Source organism: Pelophylax lessonae (genome assembly GCF_965119305.1).
Source record: "Pelophylax lessonae genome assembly, chromosome: 12".
NCBI lineage: Eukaryota > Metazoa > Chordata > Amphibia > Anura > Ranidae > Pelophylax > Pelophylax lessonae.
The window spans coordinates 58,344,005-58,366,757 of NC_138779.1; the positions used below are offsets into that span (position 1 = coordinate 58,344,005).

Here is a 22,753-nt window from a genome sequence, read left to right on the forward strand (position 1 = left end):
CAAACAGTATAAAGAGCAGGCTATGTTTATACAGTAGGGAGCGGGAAGACTGTAAGCCGCGTGGGGAATGTGTGAACAAAGCAGATATTGGCCACACACAGGGAAAGGATACAAATCTGTATCACTGAATAGGGAGTGCAGCCCTCAACCCACTTACACTCACCATGCTTTCCTGACCTCCTTCCTCCGTCAGTGGTCTTGAAAAATACCCAGTACTTTTTTAAGTATGGGGAGCAAGTGACTCCCTCCCATGATGCAGTGAGGGGGTGACACCATCAGCCCTTTGTTAGCTTTGATTCCTAGCTTGCCATAGAATGGGGCAAGGGAATGCAGCAGTGGTTTAGGGGGTAGAGTAACAAGAGACTCTGCCCATTCATGGCAAAATGGCAAGGTCTTTTTAAATATGTGGGAATGAAATATAAAAGAAGATCTGCTAAACACGTGGAGGAATCTCGCTCAGATTCACATCTAACTGACTGTAATGTTTTCTGTAGTCTGAAATGGAAGTGGGGCTTGAACAATTTCTTTCTAAACATTCAGGGGGTGAGTGATCAGAGGGGAGACCCTGATGGGTAGAGTCGGGAATCCAACGTCAAGATCAGACTTTTTCAGAACACCTGTGTCACACTTACCACCTCCAGGATCCAGCACCAGGTCCTTTCTCCAGCCACTGATACATCCAGGCTTCACCCGGAGTGTCTGCGCCGTGACCATTCAGGAGATAGTTCTGATCAGAGATCCGGCCAATCAGAAGTCAGCTCTCATGACTGATGTGACTTTAAAGTAAGACTAAACTCGGATCTAAGTTATATTTAAGTGTGTATTCTTAGCTCAAAAAAGGACCTTCAATTGCTCAAAGCCTCATCCACGTCTTTAAGTTACTTTTTTTTTTCCTGCTGTTACCTGACTTCCTGTTAGAGGGGTGACTACATTCATTCTCCATGGTCCCACTGTATGTAGGAATGTAGGCACCCTCTGATCTGACTTCCTATTAAAGGGTGACTACATTTTTTCTCGGTGGTCACAGTGTATGTAGGAACGTAGTGAGGGGGGGAAAAAAAGAGGTTTAGCAGCTCACAGGCGACTTTCTTGAGGAGGCAGAAAAACATAGTAAGAAACTATTTCCTGAAAAATAGATTACAAGGTCCTTAAAGTGGTTGTAAAGGCATTGTCTGCATTAGGTCAAAAATCTTCTGTGGGCAGCTTCCCCCCCCCCCCCCCGCAGCCCCCCTTATACTTACCTGAGATGGATGTCAATCCAGCACTGTGTACAAGAACTGCATAGCTGCGCTCTCTCTCTCTCACCATTGGCTCCTGTTTCTGTCAATCACAGCTAATAAATGGGGAGCGTAGCTATGTCGAGCCCCACTCTGTGTGTCAATGGACATAGAGTGAAACTCGGGAGAGACCCTGTTTGAGTGCCCCATAGCAAGCGGAGATCAGCAAGCGGAGATCAGGGATGCTCTGTGCAAAACCATTGCACAGAGCAAGTAAGTATAACATGTTTGTTGTTTTTTTTATTTTTCTTTTACCTCTTAACCACTTGCAACACTACACAAATTAAATTTCTATCATTTTTTTTTAACAAATAGAGCTTTCTTTTGGTGGTATTTGATCACCGCTGGGTTTTTTTTATTATATAATATATATATATTTTCCATTTTTTTTGGATATCAAGTATATAGTGACTGTGGCGGTACTCGCCGTCACTGGGAGTGAAAGACAGATACTTAATGGTTTGGATTGCTTCAAGTGGGACAGTAATATTTGTCAGCTATGTATCTCGAGAAATATGTGAGGACTATTTCTGTTTGATTCTGAACATGTTTATTGAAAGAGCTGATTGGTTTCTGATTGGCTTCTGTTCCATGTCCTTCAATGTCAGAGACAGGCTTTCCCTATTGTTTGTGTATTGAGATAATTTGTATTGTATTTCAGGAGCTCGAGGACGGAAAGTCTGCTAGTTAATTGGCTGAGGTTGATTGAATCATTGTCCTCTGTTAGTTGCTGAGTGGAAATATACTGTTTGTGTTGGTTGTTCTTTAGATATGTTAATTATATTTCTGTATACAATTTCATCTGCATATGATAATGTAATCAGGCAACCCCTGACCTGTGTGTGGTAATCTGACCAGGAGGGGGTCCATGCTATATATAAATTCGGTGTGACTGTTCAATAAAGAGAGATTCCAGTACAAGCAAAGTTGTTGGCTTGCTTTATATGGGGATTTGGATTTGGCTAGGATTTGATATCTATGTTCATGACTGCAAGGAAGCCGTATACTGACGGAAGACCACAAGTACAGTGTGGGTTGAAGTTCCGTTACAGTGACAATCAGCGAAATCAAAAATATCTCAACATATGTGAACCTAGAAAAATGTGAACCTAAAAAACTATACATCTCAGATAAGTACCTGCCGAGGAAGCCTTGTAGAGGGCGCTACGCGTCTAGGAGAGAGGAGCCGAACCTGTGACTTCACACTGCCAATGCTGTGTACGAGGAGAGTGGCGAGCCAGCTGATGGAAGAGCTTTTTACTGTTTTATCCTGTAAGTCTATTTCATTGGGGGTTTTAATAAATAGTTAAATGGGAAAGCACTATGTATCTGCCCCTGTTTCCTATGGTCCAGATGTTAATGTGAACAGAAGGATGAGAGATAACCGAGACTCAAGAGGAAAGAAAGCAGTTCCCCCCAGGAGCAGAGTGATATTTGATGACGGGCCTGGGCAGGTTTTTCACTTGGTGTTGGGAGCACATGCAACACAAGAAGAAGGAACTATCACTGAACACTGTTGGTGGAAGATGGGATTTAGTCGGACACTTACAGGTGCATCTCATAAAATTCGATCATCAAAAAGTTATTTTATTTCAGTAATTCAATTCAATAAGTGAAACTCTTATATTTTCTATAGATGCGTTACACACAGTGTGATATATTTTAAGCATTTCTTTCTTTTCATTTTGATGATTATGGCTTACAGCTAGTGAAAACCCAAAATTCAGTATCTCAGAAAAATAGAATATTACATAAGACCAATAAAAAAAAGGATTTTTAATACAGAAATGTTGGCTTAGTGAAAAGTATGTCCATGTACAGTATAGTATGCACTCAATACTTGGTCGGGGCTCCTTTTGCATGAATTGCTGCATCAATGTGGCGTGGCATGGAGGTGATCAGCCTGTGGCACTGCTGAGGTGTTATGGCAGCCCAGGTTGCTTTCATAGTGGCCTTCAGCTCGTTAGCTTTGTTGGCTTTGGTGTCTCTTATCTTTCTCTTGATAATACCCCACATATTCTCTATGGGGTTTAGGTCAGACGAGTTTTCTGGCCAATCAAGCACAGTGATCCCATGATCATTAAACCAGGTATTGGTGGTTTTGGCAATGTGGGCGGTGCCAAGTCCTGCTGGAAAATTAAATCAGCATCTCCATAAAGCTGGTCAGCAGAGGGAAGCATGAAGTGCTCTAGAATTTCCTGCTAAAGGGCTGAGCTGACTTTGGGCTGTTCACAGTTTTAAGTCTTCATGTGTTTGGTATTCATTTGCTCGGCACAACCTCATCTTTTATATTTCACCAAACAAAATCTGGTAATTATTATATTGTATTTGTGTGCAATAGACGTACAATTTGTTTTGTTACGAATCAAAATTCAGGTGAAATGTTCGTTATTCGGAGATTCAGATGTGTCAGAATTTCCAAATCACAATAGTAACAAATTTCAATGGATTCAAAATACATTTTAAGAAAACAAATGATATGAATTTGAATTTAAAATATAAAAATATTGCAATAAGTAGAGTAGAAAATAATAGAATAAGGCTCGGTTCACACTACGGCGCTCCGACTTAGGGGGCGACCTGTGAAGTCGCGTGCACTGCGACTTCGGCACGACTTGCACGGACTTCATAAAATGAATGTCTATGCAAGTCGCTCCGAGGTCGCCCCGAAGTAGTACAGGACCCTTCTTCTAAGTTGGAGCGACTTGTGTCGCTCCTATTAGAACGGCTCCTGTACCAGTCAATGGACCGCGACAGTGCGTGACTAGTGTGAATGGACACTAAAACAGACTGGAATAGAAAATAAAAGCATAGAAAAATAATATTTTTTATTCTTTTCTGTTTTATTCTATTTTTTCATTTTCTATTCAGTTTTTTTACTATTATTTTCTTCTCCTTTATTTTCTATTCTATTGTTTTCTGTTTTATTCTATTCTAGTGTTTCTTTTATTCCTTTATGTTCTTTTCTATTGTATTCTATTCTTTTATTTGTATTCTATTGTATTCTGCTTTATTCTATTCCTTTATTTTCTATTCTATTCTTTTATTTGCTATTCTGTTTTAATCTATTCTTTTCTACGCCTTTATTTTAGATTCTATTGTATTCTGTTTTGTTATATTCTATTAATTTATTTTCTATTCTATTGTATTCTGTTTTATTTTATTCATTTATTTTCTATTCATTTGTATTCTGTTTTATTCTACTCTTTTCTATTCCTTTATGTTATATTCCATTCTTTTATATTCTATTCTGTTCTATTTTTTTCTTCTCCTTTATCTTCTATTCTATTGTTGTCTGTTTTATTATATTCTATTCTTTCCTATTTCTTTCTGTTCTATGCTTCTATTTTCTATTCTGTTTTATTCTTTTATTTTCTAACTTATTTAATTTGTTTTCCACTCCTTTATTTTCTATTATACTGCATTGTTGTGTTGCATTCTATTCTTTTCTGTTTCTTTATGTTCTATTTTTTTATTTTATATTCTATTGCTTTATTTTCTATTCTATTTAATTCATTCTTTTATTTTTTTTTCTGTTTTATTACATTCTTTTCTACTCTACTTTACTTTCTATTATATTGTATTATGTTGTATTCTGTTTGATTGTATTACGTTTTATTCTATTCTATTCCTTTATGCTCTATTCTATTGTTTATTTTCCTTTATGCTCTATTCCATTATTTTATTTTCTATTGTTTTATTCTATTATTTTATTTTTTATTCTATTCTGTTTTATTTTATTCATTTATTTTCTATTCATTTCTATTCTGTTTTATTCTACTCTTTTCTATTCCTTTATGTTATATTCCATTCTTTTATATTCTATTCTGTTCTATTTTTTTCTTCTCCTTTATCTTCTATTCTATTGTTGTCTGTTTTATTATATTCTATTCTTTCCTATTCATTTCTGTTCTATTCTATTATTTTATTTTCTATTCTGTTTTATTCTTTTATTTTCTAACTTATTTAATTTGTTTTCCACTCCTTTATTTTCTATTATACTGCATTGTTGTGTTGTATTCTATTCTTTTCTGTTTCTTTATGTTCTATTTTTTTATTTTCTATTCTATTTAATTCATTCTTTTATTTTTTTTTCTGTTTTATTACATTCTTTTCTACTCTACTCTACTTTATTTTCTATTATATTGTATTATGTTGTATTCTGTTTGATTGTATTACGTTTTATTCTATTCCTTTATGCTCTATTCTATTGTTTATTTTCCTTTATGCTCTATTCCATTCTTTTATTTTCTATTGTTTTATTCTATTATTTTATTTTTTATTCTATTCTGTTTTATTCTATTCATTTATTTTCTATTCAATTGTATTCTGTTTTATTCTACTCCTTTCTATTCCTTTATGTTCTATTACATTCTATTCTGTTCAATTTTTTATTTCTCTTTTATCTTCTATTCTATTGTTTTCTGTTTTATTGTATTATATTCTTTCCTATTCCTTTCTGTTCTGTTCTATTCTTTTATTTTCTATTCTGTTTTATTCTTTTATTTTCTAACCTATTTATTTTTTTTCCCACTCCTTTATTTTATATTATATTGCATTATTGTGTTTTATTCTATTCTTTTTTTCTGTTCCTTTATGTTCTATTCTGTTATTTTACATTCTATTGCTTTATTTTCTATTCTATTTCATTTCATTATATTTTTTCTGTTTTATTCTATTCTTTTCTACTCCTTTATTTTCTATTCTATTTGATTGTATTATGTTTTATTATATTATATTCCTTTATGTGCTAGTCTATTGTTTATTTTCCTTTATGTTCTATTCCATTCTTTTATTTTCTATTGTTTTATTCTATTCTTTTATTTTTTTTATTCTCTTCTGTTTTATTCTATTTTTTTTTCCTTTATTTTCTATTCAGTTAGGCAGCCTAAGTAAAAATGATCATCTTATTTCACTTTTATACCTTAGTCCGAAAAAGAATCATTCTAAGGCCTCTTTCACACTTGTGTGACTTTAAAGTTGCACGATTGTACCGTGACTTTGTTGCTGCGATTTTAAAGCGAGTTTGACTGGGCTTGAATGTATTTGGGCCTCAAAACGCATCAAAATCGTGCCAAAGTAGTGCAGGGACTACTTTGAAGTAGGTAAGATTAGTAGTAATCTTTGGGGGGGTTCAGCTAAAATCTGCATACTATGGGCTCAAACACTGGAGAAGTGGTTCATCTCTGATACAGGATATGATGGGGGCTGGGTGACCCCCCGCTCAACTGCAGACCACCATGCTCCACCCCCCCCCCCCAGCCGCCTGTCACCGCGTCACGTGACTGCCGCAGCCTTCTACCCCGCTAGCACCCCAATCCCTGCGCACTATCCGCTAATCCACGCCCACCGCGCGTCACAGGACTCCCCCTTTGTACGGATAGGAGGCGGACTGTAAGGACCTGGAATGGTCACGTGTGTTTGCTGGGCGGTCCGGGGCTAGTGCGCGCATGTGGTGGCTGCGGGAGCGAGCCTGGGCTGGCAGTGGTGTGAGGAGATTGGAGGAGGTAAGGTGGGCTCTGTATTGGATGGGTTAATGAGGGGCAATGCTCTGAGCGGGGGGCATAGCGGATCTTGGGGGGCCTTGGAAGGGGCGCGGAGTACAGGGGGGTCCCTATCCGTGTCCGGTCCCGGCTCCTCTGTGTTTTGAATGGACTGTGTGATGATGGGGGAGCAAATAGCATAGAACCACAAGTCCCAGCATAGCGGCTGTTCATGTCTGGGGGGGGGGGGGGTGTAATGCTGGGAGTTGTAGTCCTCCCTGGGACTCCCTCCTGTGCGAGGGAAAGAATGAATGAATGAATGAATGAAGGTATGTGTGGGGTTACATAACAGGAGCACATAGGGGGAGGGGATCTGTCCTCTAGAAGGACTCCATCTGCAATATGTGAACGGGGGGACACAGTGACACTGGAGGGAACACGTTAGGGGTGACACTGGAGGGGACACATTAGGGGGGACACAGTGACACTGGAGGGGACACGTTAGGGGTGACACTGGAGGGGACACAGGGGGGACACAGTGACACTGGAGGGGACACATTAGGGGGAACACATTAGGGGGGGACACAGTGACACTGGAGGGGACACGTTAGGGGTGACACTGGAGGGGACATGTTAGGGGGGACACAGTGACACTGGAGGGGACACGTTAGGGGGGACACAGTGACACTGGAGGGGACACATTAGGGGGGACACAGTGACACTGGAGGGGACACGTTAGGGGTGACACTGGAGGGGACACGTTAGGGGGGACACAGTGACACTGGAGGAAACACATTAGGGGGGGACACAGTGACACTGGAGGGGACACGTTAGGGATGACACTGGAGGGGACACAGTGACACTGGAGGGGACACATTAGGGGGTACAAAGTGACACTGGAGGGGACACATTAGGGGGGACACAGTGACACTGGAGGGAACACATTAGGGGGGGGGACACAGTGACACTGGAGATGACACATTAAGGGGGGGACATAGTGACACTGGAGGAGACACGTTAGGGGGTACACAGTGACACTGGAAGGAACACATTAGGGGGGACACAGTGACACTGGAGGGGACACGTTAGGGGTGACACTGGAGGGAGACACAGTGACACTGGAGGGGACACGTTAGAGGTGACACTGGAGGGGACACAGTGACACTGGAGGGGACACATTAGGGGGGACACAGTGACACTGCAGGGAACATGTTAGGGGGTACACAGTGACACTGCAGGGAACATGTTAGGGGGTACACAGTGACACTGGAGGGGACACGTTAGGGGGGACACAGTGACACTGGAGGGGACACGTTAGGGGGGGACACAGTGACACTGGAGGGGACACAGGGGGGGGGAATATAGTGACACTGGGGGGAACACAGTGACATGGGAGGGGACACATTAGGGGGGAACACAGTGACACTTGAGGGGACACATTAGGGGGGAACACAGTGACACTGGAGGGGACACAGGGGGGAACACAGTGACACTGGAGGGGACACATTAGGGGGGAACACAGTGACACTTTAGGGGGGAACACAGTGACATGGGAGGGGACACATTAGGGGGGAATACAGTGACACTGGAGGGGACACTTTAGGGGGGAACACAGTGACACTGGAGGGGACACTTTAGGGGGGAACACAGTGACACGGGAGGGGACACATTAGGGGGGAACACATTGACAATGGAGGGGACACATTAGGGGGGAACACAGTGACACTGGAGGGGACACATTAGGGGGGAACACAGTGACATGGGAGGGGACACATTAGGGGGGAACACAGTGACACTGGGGGGGACACATAAAGGGGGAACACAGTGACACCGGGGGGGACACATAAGGGGGGAACACAGTGACCCTGGGGGGAACACAAGAACATTGATCCGGATAGACGATACATATTTCTCCATGTTTTCCTGCACACTTACCTGCGTTTTTACACGTGAAGTTTTCTGTACAGGCCACATCAGGGGTCAAAATCCTAAATCTTGTAATAATACAGTAATATTTTATAGGTTTTCTGCTTTGACATATATTTTTCTGGGTTGCATAAAATGATAGGCTGCATTTGTGAGCAGTGCCCCGTCTGGTGTGAACAGAGCCCATAGAGGACAATGGTCTGCTATGTGTGCGTGAATTCTGTGTAGATGAGCGCAGCTCAGTGGATACGGTGCAGACAAATCTCACTCTTCCTGCACAGTAATCTATCACATTTTACCCAGGAAGTTTGTCTCTGTTCCGACCAGCAGTGCGGGGGGGATGGTATGAGATTGCGCGCCCCTGAGGACAACCCCTGACTGATATGACCCGTTCATGAATTCTGCAAAGTGCAGCTGAATTTCTTGACATAAATGAGTCCCATTTCTCCATCTTCTGTATTGTGGCCCTTTTATAAAGTCACATGAACAATTTCATAGGCATTTGGTCATGTGAGTGGCTGCTATAGGACCCTGGGGCACCCAAGGTACACAATAATGCCGTCTGCTAGAGTTACCTGGACAACCAAAAAGTCCTCCCTTGTAGTGGGACTGCAACAACACTGCAGGGGTTGGCTACTTGCTTCTGTCTAAGGCAGCTATGTCCAAACTTTGGCCCTCCAGCTGTTCAGGAACTACAATTCCCATCATGCCTAGTTATGTCAGAGATTTACAATGCCTCATGGGAATTGTAGTTCCTGAACAGCTGGAGGGCCGTAGTTTGGACACCCCTGGTCTAAGGAGACCATGAAAAGACGTTTTAAAATCCTCCATTTCTGGAGACACCTCCACATTGCTGGACCAGTCCCTGCAGCCTTTTCTCCCCTAAACTCTGCCAGTCTAAGGTCCTCTGACATCATCGAGACTGATGTTGGGACCATAGCACTGCATTGGACATGAAGATGCAGGATAGTCCACTGCCAGATTGTAGAGGGGCACCATCTGCTGGGGAAATGGCGGATCAGGAAAGCAAATACTCTTGTCATTCCTAAGACTAAACAAGTGGTTCACCTTCGCATTGTGGGCGTGGTTCACCTTTAAACCCAGCTGTGTAATGGGTAAAGGATGTACCTCGGCCATTGTGTATCCCAATGGATGGGGATGAAGTGCGGCCCGCAGGGTAAGTGGTCTGGGTGCTACAGATGCCATGATGGGATTGGGAAGACTAGGAGGGGGGGAAGGAGGAGGTACACCATAAAGAGGTTTCTCCAGCTTAGGTGAGAGATGTGAACGTCTACATAGCAGGACCTGAACATCTCCGCTACCCTCTATGGTAGGACCAGGATGGTCAGCAGAGAATTATTCCTATTGGCTATATTTGTGATACTAGAGCTTCTTATGTGTGATTTTCGCCCGAGTGATTGTCATTTTGGCCTGCAGGATGACCCCTTCAGCTACAGATTTAGGTGTATGTTTAGTAACCGGTGTTAATTCTTGTTTCTCTTACGTCCTCCGACAGTCGCCACCCATTCACACATTCTTCACTTATGGGGTATTGCTTCCTCTCCGTAGGAGTTTCTAGGCATAAGACTTGTAAAAGAACAATTCATCTACATAGTCACACCCATGGGGGCTGTCCTTCTAGTCCAATACCCCCCTGCAATAGCCATCCCAACTCAGTTTGTCTTCTGCCCAGCTTAGGAGTGGATAGGCTTCCCTGTGCTGAGGCTACAGTCTCAGCCTTCCTCCTTTTCTCTTATGATTTATTTTCTAAAAATTGATGTTCTGGCGTCAGCTGATGCCTCCTTTGGCCGCAAAGTTCTCTGTGCGGCGGTGCCATAGGGAACTCTGGTTTGTGTGGGTCCCTGGCTGTTGGGGTTGTTTTCCCCTTGGTTATTTGTTTTCCTGGGTTGTTGCTCTTGTTAAGCCCTTTTTTGCTACCCAGAAGGTTGCCTTTCTGTCATGTAAGGTTCCTTTTTCTGATGTGGGTTCTGCGTTGCGTTGCCCACCCCTCATGTCTACACTGCTTTGGGACATCCCCATTGGTGAAGACTGTGTGAATGGGCGGCGACTGTCGGAGGACGTAAGAGAAAACTGAATTTTTGTAAAATCTTACCGTAAAATTCCTTTCTCTGAGTCCTCCGACAGTCGCCGCCCCCGCCCTTCTATTGGGGTTCTTATACACTATACTGCTTGCGACCAAACTGAGTTTGGATGACTATTGCAGGGGGCTATTGGACTAGGACAGCCCCCACGGGTGTGATTATGTAGATTAATTGTTCTTTTACAACTCTTATGCCTAGAAACTCCTGCGGAGAGGAAGCAATACCCCATAAGTGAAGACTGTGTGAATGGGCGGCGACTGTCGGAGGACTCAGAGAAAGGAATTTTACAAAACTTCCGTGATTATCGCCGTTCTCTTTACAATCTCCAACACCGCCACTGCTCGGGGCTGTTTAGTAAATCTTGTTGTATTGACTCCAGTCCGGTGATAAGCGGTGTTATCTAGCACCGTATTAGTGAAAGGAATGTGGGGAAGGTTTAACCAGCTGCACAGCAGCCATCCTGTGTGGGGATAACCTATGATCCACCGTAAAGGATCACTGATTATTTCTCAGAGGTGTTGAATACAAAATAAACACATGTAAAAGCACATACACACCCTGGGCTAAAACCGCACTATGCTGCACCAAAAGTAGTGCATGCGCTACGTTTTAAACTGCACTGTAATCAGATCGCATGGAACAAAAGTACAATGCAATCTGGTGCGAGCAAACGCACTGCATTTTCAACCTGCATTTGAGGTGGCGTATACCTCCTCCATTGACACCCACTGCAGACCGCAAATGGAGTGCATTTTGCATCCGTTCTGATTGCACAGGAACTTGCAGTGAATTTCTGTGTGATTCACGTGCTGACATGGCGGGAACCGGCCCTTAGAAAAAGTACAGATCAATCCTACGTGTCCGCTCCCAAGAATCAGGCAAGCTGAGGCATACATTTATTCCTTCCTTTTTTTTTTTTTTTTCTTTTTTTTTTTTTTTGCGTTTTTTAGTTCAACCACGAGTTAAACGAGAAAATGATTCACCCATTCACACACTCTATTTATGTGGATGGGGGAATCATTTCCACTGAACTATTGTGTTCTGACGGCAGGGATACTTCCCCCCTCCATCAGAATACTGATCAGTACTGCAGGCTATACCTGGCAGCTCTAATTGATCGGGGAAAAACCCGACAGGCTGGTTGTACAGAAGTCCATCTACCATTCAACTTCTGTACAACCAGCCTGCCCATACATTGATGGAACTTCAGTCGGTCCCTGCAGAACCAGCCAAATTTCCCTCCATGTATAACTGGCATAAGATATTGGTCTCATGCAGTAGGAAATAAGCACCTCTGTCATTGAGATCTGCTCTATTTTCTCAGCATAGATGTCCCCTCTGCTCTGCCATTATATATGATGAAATGTGAGAGCTGCAGACACCGGGTTGTAGATGAACACATACCCTGCACACTACAATAGTGTTCTCCTGAAGAACTTACTGACCACAATGAGCAGTGAAATTCCTCTTCTACACTGAAAAAAAGGATTTAACACCTGCTCTGACTTGGTGTTAAATCCAGGGGATTTACCCTCAAGTTTACACTGGTTTTAGGACTCTTCTGAGCTAGCGCGGGTTACTAAACAGGTATATTCCTATACTAACACTGAACTTATCACAGAGACAACACCCGTGAGGTGAAGGGATGTGATATTTGGTTCCTACTAGGGCTGCAACTAACGATTATTTTGTCTGTCGACTAATCTAACGATTATTTTTATTTTATTTTTTTTTGCTTAATTGAGTGTTCTTTTTTTGATTAGCTAATTAATCCTTTGAATAACAAAAAGTACAGACCCCTCAGTAGGCCCCCTCCCAGTACAGACCCCTCAGTAGGCCCCCTCCCAGTACAGACCCCTCAGTAAGGCCCCCTCCCAGTACAGACCCCTCAGTAAGGCCCCCTCCCAGTACAGACCCCTCAGTAAGGCCCCCTCCCAGTACAGACCCCTCAGTAAGCCCCCCTCCCAGTACAGACCCCTCAGTAAGCCCCCCCCTCCCAGTACAGACCCTTCAGTAGCCCCCCTCCCAGTACAGACCCCTCAGTAAGCCCCCCTCCCAGTACAGACCCCTCAGTAAGCCCCCTCCAAGTACAGACCCCTCAGTAAGCCCTCCCTCGCAGTACAGACCCCTCAGTAAGCCCTCCCTCCCAGTACAGACCCCTCAGTAAGCCCTCCATCCCAGTACAGACCCCTCAGTAAGCCCTCCCTCCCAGTACAGACCCCTCAGTAAGCCCTCCCTCCCAGTACAGACCCCTCAGTAAGCCCTCCCTCCCAGTACAGACCCCTCAGTAAGCCCTCCCTCCCAGTACAGACCCCTCAGTAAGCCCCCTCCAAGTACAGACCCCTCAGTAAGCCCTCCCACCCAGTACAGACCCCTTAGTAAGCCCTCCCTCCCAGTACAGACCCCTCAGTAAGCCCTCCCTCCCAGTACAGACCCCGCAGTAAGCCCTCCCTCCCAGTACAGACCCCGCAGTAAGCCCTCCCTCCCAGTACAGACCCCGCAGTAAGCCCTCCCTCCCAGTACAGACCCCTCAGTAAGCCCTCCCTCCCAGTACAGACCCCTCAGTAAGCCCTCCCTCCCAGTACAGACCCCTCAGTAAGCCCTCCCTCCCAGTACAGACCCCTCAGTAAGCCCTCCCTCCCAGTACAGACCCCTTAGTAGGCCCCCTCCAAGTACAGACCCCTCAGTAAGCCCTCCCACCCAGTACAGACCCCTTAGTAAGCCCTCCCTCCCAGTACAGACCCCTTAGTAAGCCCTCCCTCCCAGTACAGACCCCTCAGTAAGCCCTCCCTCCCAGTACAGACCCCTCAGTAAGCCCCCCTCCCAGTACAGACCCCTCAGTAAGCCCTCCCACCCAGTACAGACCCCTCAGTAAGCCCTCCCTCCCAGTACAGACCCCTCAGTAATCCCTCCCATCTAGTACAGACCCCTCAGTAAGCCCTCCCATCTAGTACAGACCCCTCAGTAAGCCCTCCCACCTAGTACAGACCACTCAGTAATCCCTCCCATCTAGTACAGACCCCTCAGTAAGCCCTCCCATCTAGTACAGACCACTCAGTAAGCCCTCCCACCTAGTACAGACCACTCAGTAAGCCCCCTCCCTCCCAGTGCAGACCCCTCAGGCTCACCTGCGATCACATGCTGCTGCTGGAGTGGCGCGTGACGTCTCATCTGCGTGGGACAGTGGGAGGGATCATCGGCGTTGGCAGCAGTCTGCAGCCACAGAGAGTCAGCTCAGTTGATGCACCGCCGCGCAGGCGCAGCCGCCCCGGGATGTCATGCTGCTCACAGCGGCTGACGTAGAAGAGACGGACACTCTGGACTGGAGCGCAGCAGTGCAGCCTGCAGCGGCCTCAATCAATGCAGCTGCCTGGCCGGCAATGCGAGCAGGGGGCGTGTGACATCACTCGTGACGCGTCAACACCTTTCACGCACGCCGACGTATTTCTGTAGTCGTCGTAATTGATTACGTCGACGCATCGTTGCAGCACTAGTTCCTACCTTAGTTAAAACGGTTTGCTAAACACGTCTTAGGGAATTACCACACTTATTCACTGTGATCAGGCTTAACACCGGTTACTAAACCCACACCTTAAGCAGGTTGCTCACACATGCTTGAAATAGTTGGATTTGGCTGCTTTGAATGCTCCAGTGCTGTAGCACATTACTTGGCACAGCATGCTGACTTTTGCCCTAGTTCCGTGTCTGCAGTCTGCTGGAAACATTCGTGTCTCAGAGGGAGGACAACCAAAGCAGAGCAGCACCGTGCCTCGCCGCGACTAGAGCTGCACCGTGCCTCGCAACGACTTCTAGCTGCACCGCGCCTCTCATGTGGGTTTGTTGCTGCAGTTGGCATCAGGTACAAGTAAGTAAAGGGACTTTCTTGGTCCCCTTGGTTCAGAGTACAGTGTAACTTGGCTCCATTCACATCTCTCTGATACAACGGTTGCCGTACAGCTGAGGAAAGAGAGTAGGGTGTGTGCGCTGTTCATACACAAGTACTGCATCTCTGCACATACAGAATAAATTCATCCAAAATTTTTACTGTGAATACCGGGACATTTTTTTTTTTTTTGTCTTTTTTTATTTTGACTGTTGTACATTGGTCCCCAAACAGTGCATTGAGGTGTCCATCCCTGGCTGCATGGACACATGGCAATTTTCAATGGGAGTAATGGGCCACAAGCGTGGGCCTCACAGTTGCAGTGCAGTCTCATTGACTTCAATTTGTTAGGTTGACAGGCAGTGCCGCCTGTCAGCTTGACATTCCACAATATGTTTGTTGCAGCGCAAAACTTCACGGTCAAAGCGTGTGAACAGCCCCTCCAGGTTTATGGTAGACCTTAAAACTGCAGCTCAGTCACCTGTTTTTACCACCCCCTTCCTGCCTATGTGAAAGGGCCCAATATGGAAAACAGTTGGGCAGTATTTGGGTCACAGTAGATGATCTCAGAGGTCTTAAGTCTGCTCAGATGGGCTTGGGCCAAGTAAAAAAAAAAGTATGATGGGAATAAGCCCCCAAGGTTACAGGGTTGGTCACGGTACCTGCTGAGATAAAATCAATTGGCCACAGAGAGCCTGGCTTCATTCTGAGGAGATTGATAGACTTCGGTTCACACTTTTGCATTTTAGTAATGGGCACGTGTTGGGGTAATTTCTAGGCCCCATGCGCACAGGGCGTTTTTGTAGCTGCTGTTAGGAGCATCAGACTTTTTTTATGCAGCTTAAAAACGCCCCTCCAAGGTATTCTGTGGCCTCATGCACACACAGGCATTTAGGAGCTCCAAGTAGCAAAGGCGTTTTTAAGCTGCAAAAAAAACCCTGGGCCAGTGCGTTCAGGAGCAGCAGCGTTAAAGCGGAGTTCCGGGCACGAAAACTTTTTTTCAATAAACATACCCCGGGACAGTCAGGGCTAGTACATTCCACAATGGATAGCCTCTGATCTGTCCCGGTTCGCACTTACCTGCAAGAATAAATACTCACTTATAAAATTTCTTCTCCAGCGTTGCCATCTCTCTTGTGGGCAGCTGAAGCCAGCGCAATCCTCTTCTGCGTCTTCTTCCGTGTCTTCTTCTCCCAGAATGCGCCTGCACCGGCCCCCTCTCGTCACTTCTGGTGCAGTGACGAGCGGGGCCGGTGCAGGCGCATTGATTCCTGGGAGCGATGACGTTCAGCTCCCAGGAATCATTGCAAGCCAGGAAGTGACGGCGGAGCCGCGGCACTGAGGGAGGAAGTGAAGAATAGGTGAGTATTTTCTATCTACAATTACAAGGTGAGTAAAAAAACAAATATATACCTAACTATCCAATTCCTTTTCAGGTGAAGGAGACCAAGCGAATGGGCACAAAAAGTCGATTTTTGTGCCCGGAACTGCGCTTTTAAGCTGTAAAAACGCCCGACGGTGCTAAACGCGGCTTAACGCTGTATATCGGCTTTTAGCAGCATCAGGCATTTTTTAAAATGTGAAAAATGTGATTAGTCACAAATTGAAGAGGGTTGTGTTTATTTACAAACGCTGCTAAGCCATGACGCGCCTGAATGCGCATTGACGCCAATGAGAAATGCTGCTAAAGGCGCATTTTTTGACGCCGATTTTTTTTTTTTTTTTTTTTTTTTTTTTTTTTTTTTTTTCCCGGCGTCAGAAATAGCTTTGCAGCTCTTTTTTCCTGATGCCCTGTGTGCATGGGGCCTTAATGGCACCCCAATTCACCTGCATTTCAGCCTGAGCACAGACTGCATTGTGGTACAGTGCTACTTTTTCCACTTTTTTTGAGGCTCCATTCACACCTGAGCGTATGATTTTCAGTTGTTTTTTGCAGTTTGGAGGCAGGCATTGACCTCTAACAAAAACGCCTGTAATTTGCCAAAAAAGAAGCTCATGTACTTTTTTGAGCTTCAGGCATTTTGCTTCAGGTGACAAAGGGCTCATATGTGAACAGGGGCCATTGAAATGAATGGGATTTTGATTGTTGTCGTTTTGAGACTTCAAAGATGAACGTTTTACGAGCTGAAAAACACTCCGTTGTGAACAGGGCCTAAAACCTCTACGTTATTAGAGTTGCAACAAATTGATGCTCAATGTCATGCATTTTAGTGCACTGCAAATTAAAATAAAAAATGCAGCAGGTCTAAGCTTTTCCCAAAGCACACATCAGTGCAGCGCTGCTTTGATCAGCTCAGATATGTGAACGAGCCCCAAGATCTGTGCGGGTTAATGCGTGGATCTGTGCAGGCTGTGAGTTGAAGGGATAAAGTGGGGGGTGAAGGGTTAATCCTGCATACCTGAGGAAAGAACTAGAAACACTGAGAGAATTCATTCTGATAAGAAGTTCAAACAGAGCTAAGCTGGGACTTCACCGAGATCAAATATCGCCTGACCGAAAATAGCAACCCAATCTCCTCTCCATGTTGGGAGCTCAGTAGACCTCTGTAGTAGGCTAAACACTTTATTCTTTTGTTTAATTTTTTATTTCTCATTACTGGTGTTTTATCATGTGTGCATTTAATTGTTTTCATTCTGGATCTTTTGCCCATTCACATGCTGCCAAAACACGATTGCAGTACTATCCATTGTAAATGGACCCCCCGACACATTGTACTGTACAGAAGAACAACACACCACAGAGCACCACAATACATATATACCGGTGGCTGCCTGAACATAATGCACATTTATACACAGCTGAATGGTGAATGGGCCCTTAGTCAGCTCTTGGTTGAATCCCCTTTTCGTTCCGTAGTCATCTGGGCCACATGGACTCTTCAGGTGTGTATCCTAAAGTAGAACTAAAGGATATATATATATATATATATATATATATATATATATTTTTTTAACTTGTGTCACCTGTCACATTTTGTCTGGTTTACCAGGAGCTGGATGACTTTCTCGTAGTGTATAGTCAGCTATACATTACGGAGATTCCATGGTGCTGAACATTTATCTTTCGTTATTTAGGCAGGAGGGAGACCACTAAGTGCAGTGAGAGTGTTCTGTCCATAGAGGACACATATGAGCGAGCGGAGCAGCCTCAGAATAGGTAAGTATACAGATCTTTTCTTTACAGGATAGATAGAATAGACTTAGAAGGGGGTGGGAGGAGGTTTAGAGTCGGTTCACACTGGGGCGACACGACTCCTTACTACTTTGGGAGGCGACTTGTCAGTCCCGTGCACCATGACTTCGGAGCGACTTGCAGGGACTTAACATAATGGAAGTCTATGCAAGTCGCTCCGAGGTCGCCCAGAAGTAGTACAGGACCCTTTTTCTAAGTCGGAGCAACTTGTGTCGCTGCTATTAGAACGGGTCCTGTAGCGGTCAATGGACCGCAAGGAAACGCGACTTGTCAGGCTGACAAGTCGCCTGACAAGTCGCGCTAATGTGAACCGGCTCTTAGCCTTGGTTAGCTTTTTACTGAATTTCCACTTTAATATGTTTTTGAATTTGCATGCATGAGTGGTGTCATAATTGCATGGGAGCACATGTAAAGTCCTATTCTTTTTTTGTGCTTGGTTTATGTCCTTTTGGATGGTGTTTCTGGGAAACTACAATGTACATACATAATAGAGGTATGGGGGGACCCACCATTCTTGTGTATTAATATGACCGATTCACACTCTACTTTTTTGCGGCATGAAAGTCCAGTTCAGTAGAAATCCCCATTCGGGAGGAAAATAACTACGCACTGCAATTTAGTGTGTAAGGGAATGGAAACTGTATGAGCCTATTTCACACCTACATACAGTATCTCACAAAAGTCAGTACACTCCTCACTTTTTTGTAAATATTTTATTATATCTTTTCATGTGACAACACTGAAGAAATGACACTTTGCTACAATGTAAAGTAGTGAGTGTACAGCTTGTATAACTGTGTAAATGTGCTGTCCCCTCAAAATAACTCAACACACAGCCAGTACTCACTTTTGTTGCCAGCGGTTTAGACATTAATGGCTGTGTGTTGAGTTATTTTGAGGGGACAGCAAATTTACACTGTTATACAAGCTGTACACTCACTACTATACATTGTAGCAAAGTGTCATTTCTTCAGTGTTGTCACATGAAAAGATATTAAAATATTTACAAAAAAGTGAGGGGTGTACTCTTGTGAGATACTGTATGTGCATAACCACATGCACTGCAATGTACATGCAATTCAACCTGTAACTCCTGACACGGATCAGCCCTGTTGCAGGCTTTTAATCTTGTGACTTGTTACAAACGTTTGTAGACACAGCCAGGTGCTGCACAGGCACCAAGATTTACACGATTGTCATCACTGAGCTGGCATTGCAGTCCAAGTTGATGGTGGGGGATCTGGATGCTGCTTAAAGTAATACTAAAAACTTTTTTTAAATACCAAACATGTTATACTTGTGCAACTGGTTTTGCACAGAGCAGCCCAGACCTCCTCAGGTCCACCACTGGCTCTCCTGGCCCCTCTCTCCTTTTTGCTATGGGGGCCCCCGAGCCACTGCTATGTGTTTCCAATAAGACACAGAGCCACGGCTTGGCCCCGCCCCCTCTCCTCATTGGCTCACTGACAATTGAGCCAATCATGTGGGAGCCAATGGCGCCAATCACGTGGGAGAATCTTGGACAGCTGAGTCTGGTGCAACATTGCTGAATTTAGATGGGGGTCAGGTAAGTATTGGGGGGCTGTTGCACAGTTTTTTTTTTTTTTTTTTATCAATGCATTAAGATTAAAAAAAAAAAAAAACCTTCTGCCTTTTAGTACCACTTTAGCCACTTGCTGACCGCTCTATAGCTAAATTATAGCTACAGCGCGTCCGGCTATTTCTGGGAGGGCGTCTCCTGCGCCCCTGCGGTGTGCATCTAGAAGTGTCTGCATTACAGATTGGGGTAAAGGGCCAATCAGTGACCCTTTACCACGTGATTGCTCCGTCCAATGATGGGAGTGATCCCTTTGTCAACAAACCAGCGTTATGCCCGGTTCAGCTCTCTCCTCGCACTGATACAGCGCGTGGGAAGAGAAGGGAGATGCTTAATAGCAACGTGAGTGGGCTTGATTTGGTGTGCCATCTGTGCCACTACAATGCTTATCAGTGCCCATCAGTGAGTGCTTATCAATGGATTCTCATCAGCTTAAAAATGTGTACAAAAGAAAATGAAAACACATATTTCTCTTACGTCCTCCGACAGTCGCCGCCTCTTCATATTCGTCACATATGGGGGTATTAGACTTTGCTCCGAAGGAGTAGCTAGGCAACAGAATATGTTAATAAAGCTTTTAACATATCCAACATATCCCACCCTCAAGGGGTGGTCCCCTCAGTCAATACCCTCCTACTTCCTGCAACCATATCTCAGTTTTAATGTCTAGCTTGTCAGGAGTGGCTGGCTCTCTCTGTGCTGGGACTTTATGTCCCAGTCTCTTTCTTCTTTTTAATATTTTGTTTTGAGTTTTTCTCTCTACCTTTACTTAGCTGTTGTTTTATCAGCGTTAGTTAGTTCTTCGGACGAAGAGGATCATGCGGACTGGGTCTCGGGCTGATCCCCCTGGTCGCAGGTCGTGGGTCAGTGGCTTCCCAGTCTGCCATCGAGCGTTCAGCCAGGTAACGCTCCTGGCATAGTGAATGACCCATCCCTGTTCGGTGCAGGGATGCTTGGTGAGGTGGCTACCTCACTGGACGCTGTGCGGTTTCTTAACCCACGTTCGGAGCGTCTTGTATGCGACTCTCCCTGCCTCATGTGTAGCGGCTTGTTCGCCTGTGCGGGTCCCCCACACCGTGGTGAGGTAAGTGTATTTTTATGTGGGGACCTGTCTGTCTGGAGGGGTGTCAGTCTGGGACTGTGTAACCTGTCTCTATGCACACTGTTTGTCTCCCTATCTCTCGGCTGCATGCTGTGGGCTGCAAGGGGGGGGGGGGGAGTTGTGTGGCACTATGAGTGTCAGCATGATCAGTGTGGAAAGCGGTGTGCTGTGGGGCATGTTTTATGGCATGTTTGGGCACTTACAGCGATCGCTGCGGCGATCGGTTCTGTTTTTTTACATACAGACATGTGTGCATTACTACACTGTGGAGCGACGGTTTCGGCGCCAAAAGACGCCATTTTGCCTGCCCTCGCTCCGGCCGCATGTTTTACATGCATGGCGGCCATTTTCTTGTAGCCTCCATAGGTTTACATAGAGCGCCCTAGCAGCATCACTTCCTCTTCCCAGGAACACCGATCGAGGCAGCAGCAGCGGCGAGGGTCTCCTCAGGTTTTATCCTTCTGTTTCTTGCTATCCATTGCCTGTGTTCAGTTTACATATCCCTGTGGGGGTCTCATTGTGCTTAGTGTGACGCGGTGGGCTGCGCTTGCCGCGCTTGCTGAAAGGGGCAGTTAACCCTTGGTTGTCTGGCATTACAGGGGCAATGGATTCTCAGGAGGGCAAATTTCCTACAGTATTGGTGGAAAGCCAGGGGACCGCTGCTTCCCCCCCAGGGGGGGATTTAGCCACTATTGTGGCTGGCCTTGCTGCTCAGGTGCAAATGCTGGTGGCTGCTCAATCTACCAAAAGGCCCAGAGTTGTGCTCTCCTCTGATTCTGAGGGTGAAGGTGATGGGGCTGTTCTAGCTGGGGCTTCCCTATCGGGGTCCCGCTCCTCTCTTGATCTAGTGGGGTCTGAGGTGGAGGCTGAAGTTGAGGGGGTTGATAATTCTCCCCCTGGCTCGCCTGAAGAGCTTGCAATCATGGATGAGTTGATTGCTTCTATTAAGCAAACGCTACGTTTGCAGGACGAAGTGTGTCCCCCCGCTGCCTTGGCGGCTTATGGGACGCAGAGGAAACGCAGGACGCCACATGTTTTCCCCTGCAATGCTGATTTTCAGCGCGCTGTTAAGGATCAATGGCGCGATCTGCGCAAACCTTTTGCGGTATCAAGTAGATTCAAGCTGCGTTATCCTTTTTCACCTGCCACTGATGAAAGGTGGTGCGTGCCTCCACCAGTGGATCATGCGATTGCGGTTTTGAACAAGGCCACTGCGATTCCTGCAGAGGGTTCACCCATTTTCCGTGATGCCACAGATAGGAGACTGGAGTCTCTGGCCCGTCATACGTATTCTGTTACGGGTTCTATGCTTAAAGCTCTGTTTGCTTCTCTCATGGCGGCCCAGGCGATCGCAAGTTGGACGCAGATGCTTAGGCGCGTCTTGGTGGCCGACTCGGCCTCGCCGGCGACCCTAGATATGGTGGATCAGATCCACCAGGGTGTCATGTATCTGTGTGATGCGGACCTGGACCTGATTCCGTTGGCTGCACGGGTGCACAGTGTGGCGGTGTTGTCTCGCCGCCTGGTTTGGTTAAAATGTTGGTCGGTGGACCAATCTTCGCGTAAGACCTTAGCCAATCTGCCTTATGATGGGTCTCGCCTTTTTGGGGAGTCCCTGGATGTGTTGATTAAGGGAATCACCGGGGGTAAGAGCACTCTCTTGCCCCATTTCCCCAAGGCTAAGGGGGCTTCTGGGAAGAAGCATGCTAATTTTCGGCCCCCTCAGGGGTCCTTTCGTGCCTTTCGGCCGCACTACAAGGGCAAGCCGTTCAAAGGTCAAGGCTCTCAGAAGAAGCCCTGGTCTGGTAAGCAGAAGTCCGGCCAATCCGGACCTGCAGCCCATAACAGTTCGGCCTGAAGGGGCGCCCTCACCCAGTTTTGGGGTGGGGGGACGCTTGCTCGGTTTTCTTCAGCCCTGGTTGGCCCGTGTGCGGGACAGATGGGTTCAGGAAATCGTTCGGTCTGGTTACAAGATCGAGTTTCTCTCTCGGCCGGAGAGCAGATTTTTTCCTTCAAATCTTCAACTGTCTCCGGAGCGCCTGCGGGACCTACACCTGGCGGTGCAGGACCTGAGGGCGTTAAGGGAGTGGTGGTTCCGGTGCCTCATCGGGACAGATTTCGGGGGTTTTATTCAAACCTGTTCACCGTGCCCAGGAAGGAGGGCAAGGTTCGTCCGATTCTGGACTTGAA

The 22,753-nt window shown here is 45.7% G+C and overlaps 1 protein-coding gene across 1 annotated transcript in view; it reads left to right on the forward strand.

Moving 5' to 3' along the window:
- The first annotated feature begins 6,698 nt into the window (after nucleotides 1-6,698).
- The window catches only part of MTHFR (methylenetetrahydrofolate reductase), a 58,242-nt gene continuing 42,187 nt past the window's right edge, over nucleotides 6,699-22,753 (forward strand). Inside the window, exon 1 of the mRNA XM_082274150.1 lies at nucleotides 6,699-6,784. The gene's annotated coding sequence lies outside the window, so the exon portion shown is untranslated. The remainder of the gene's footprint in view (nucleotides 6,785-22,753) is intronic.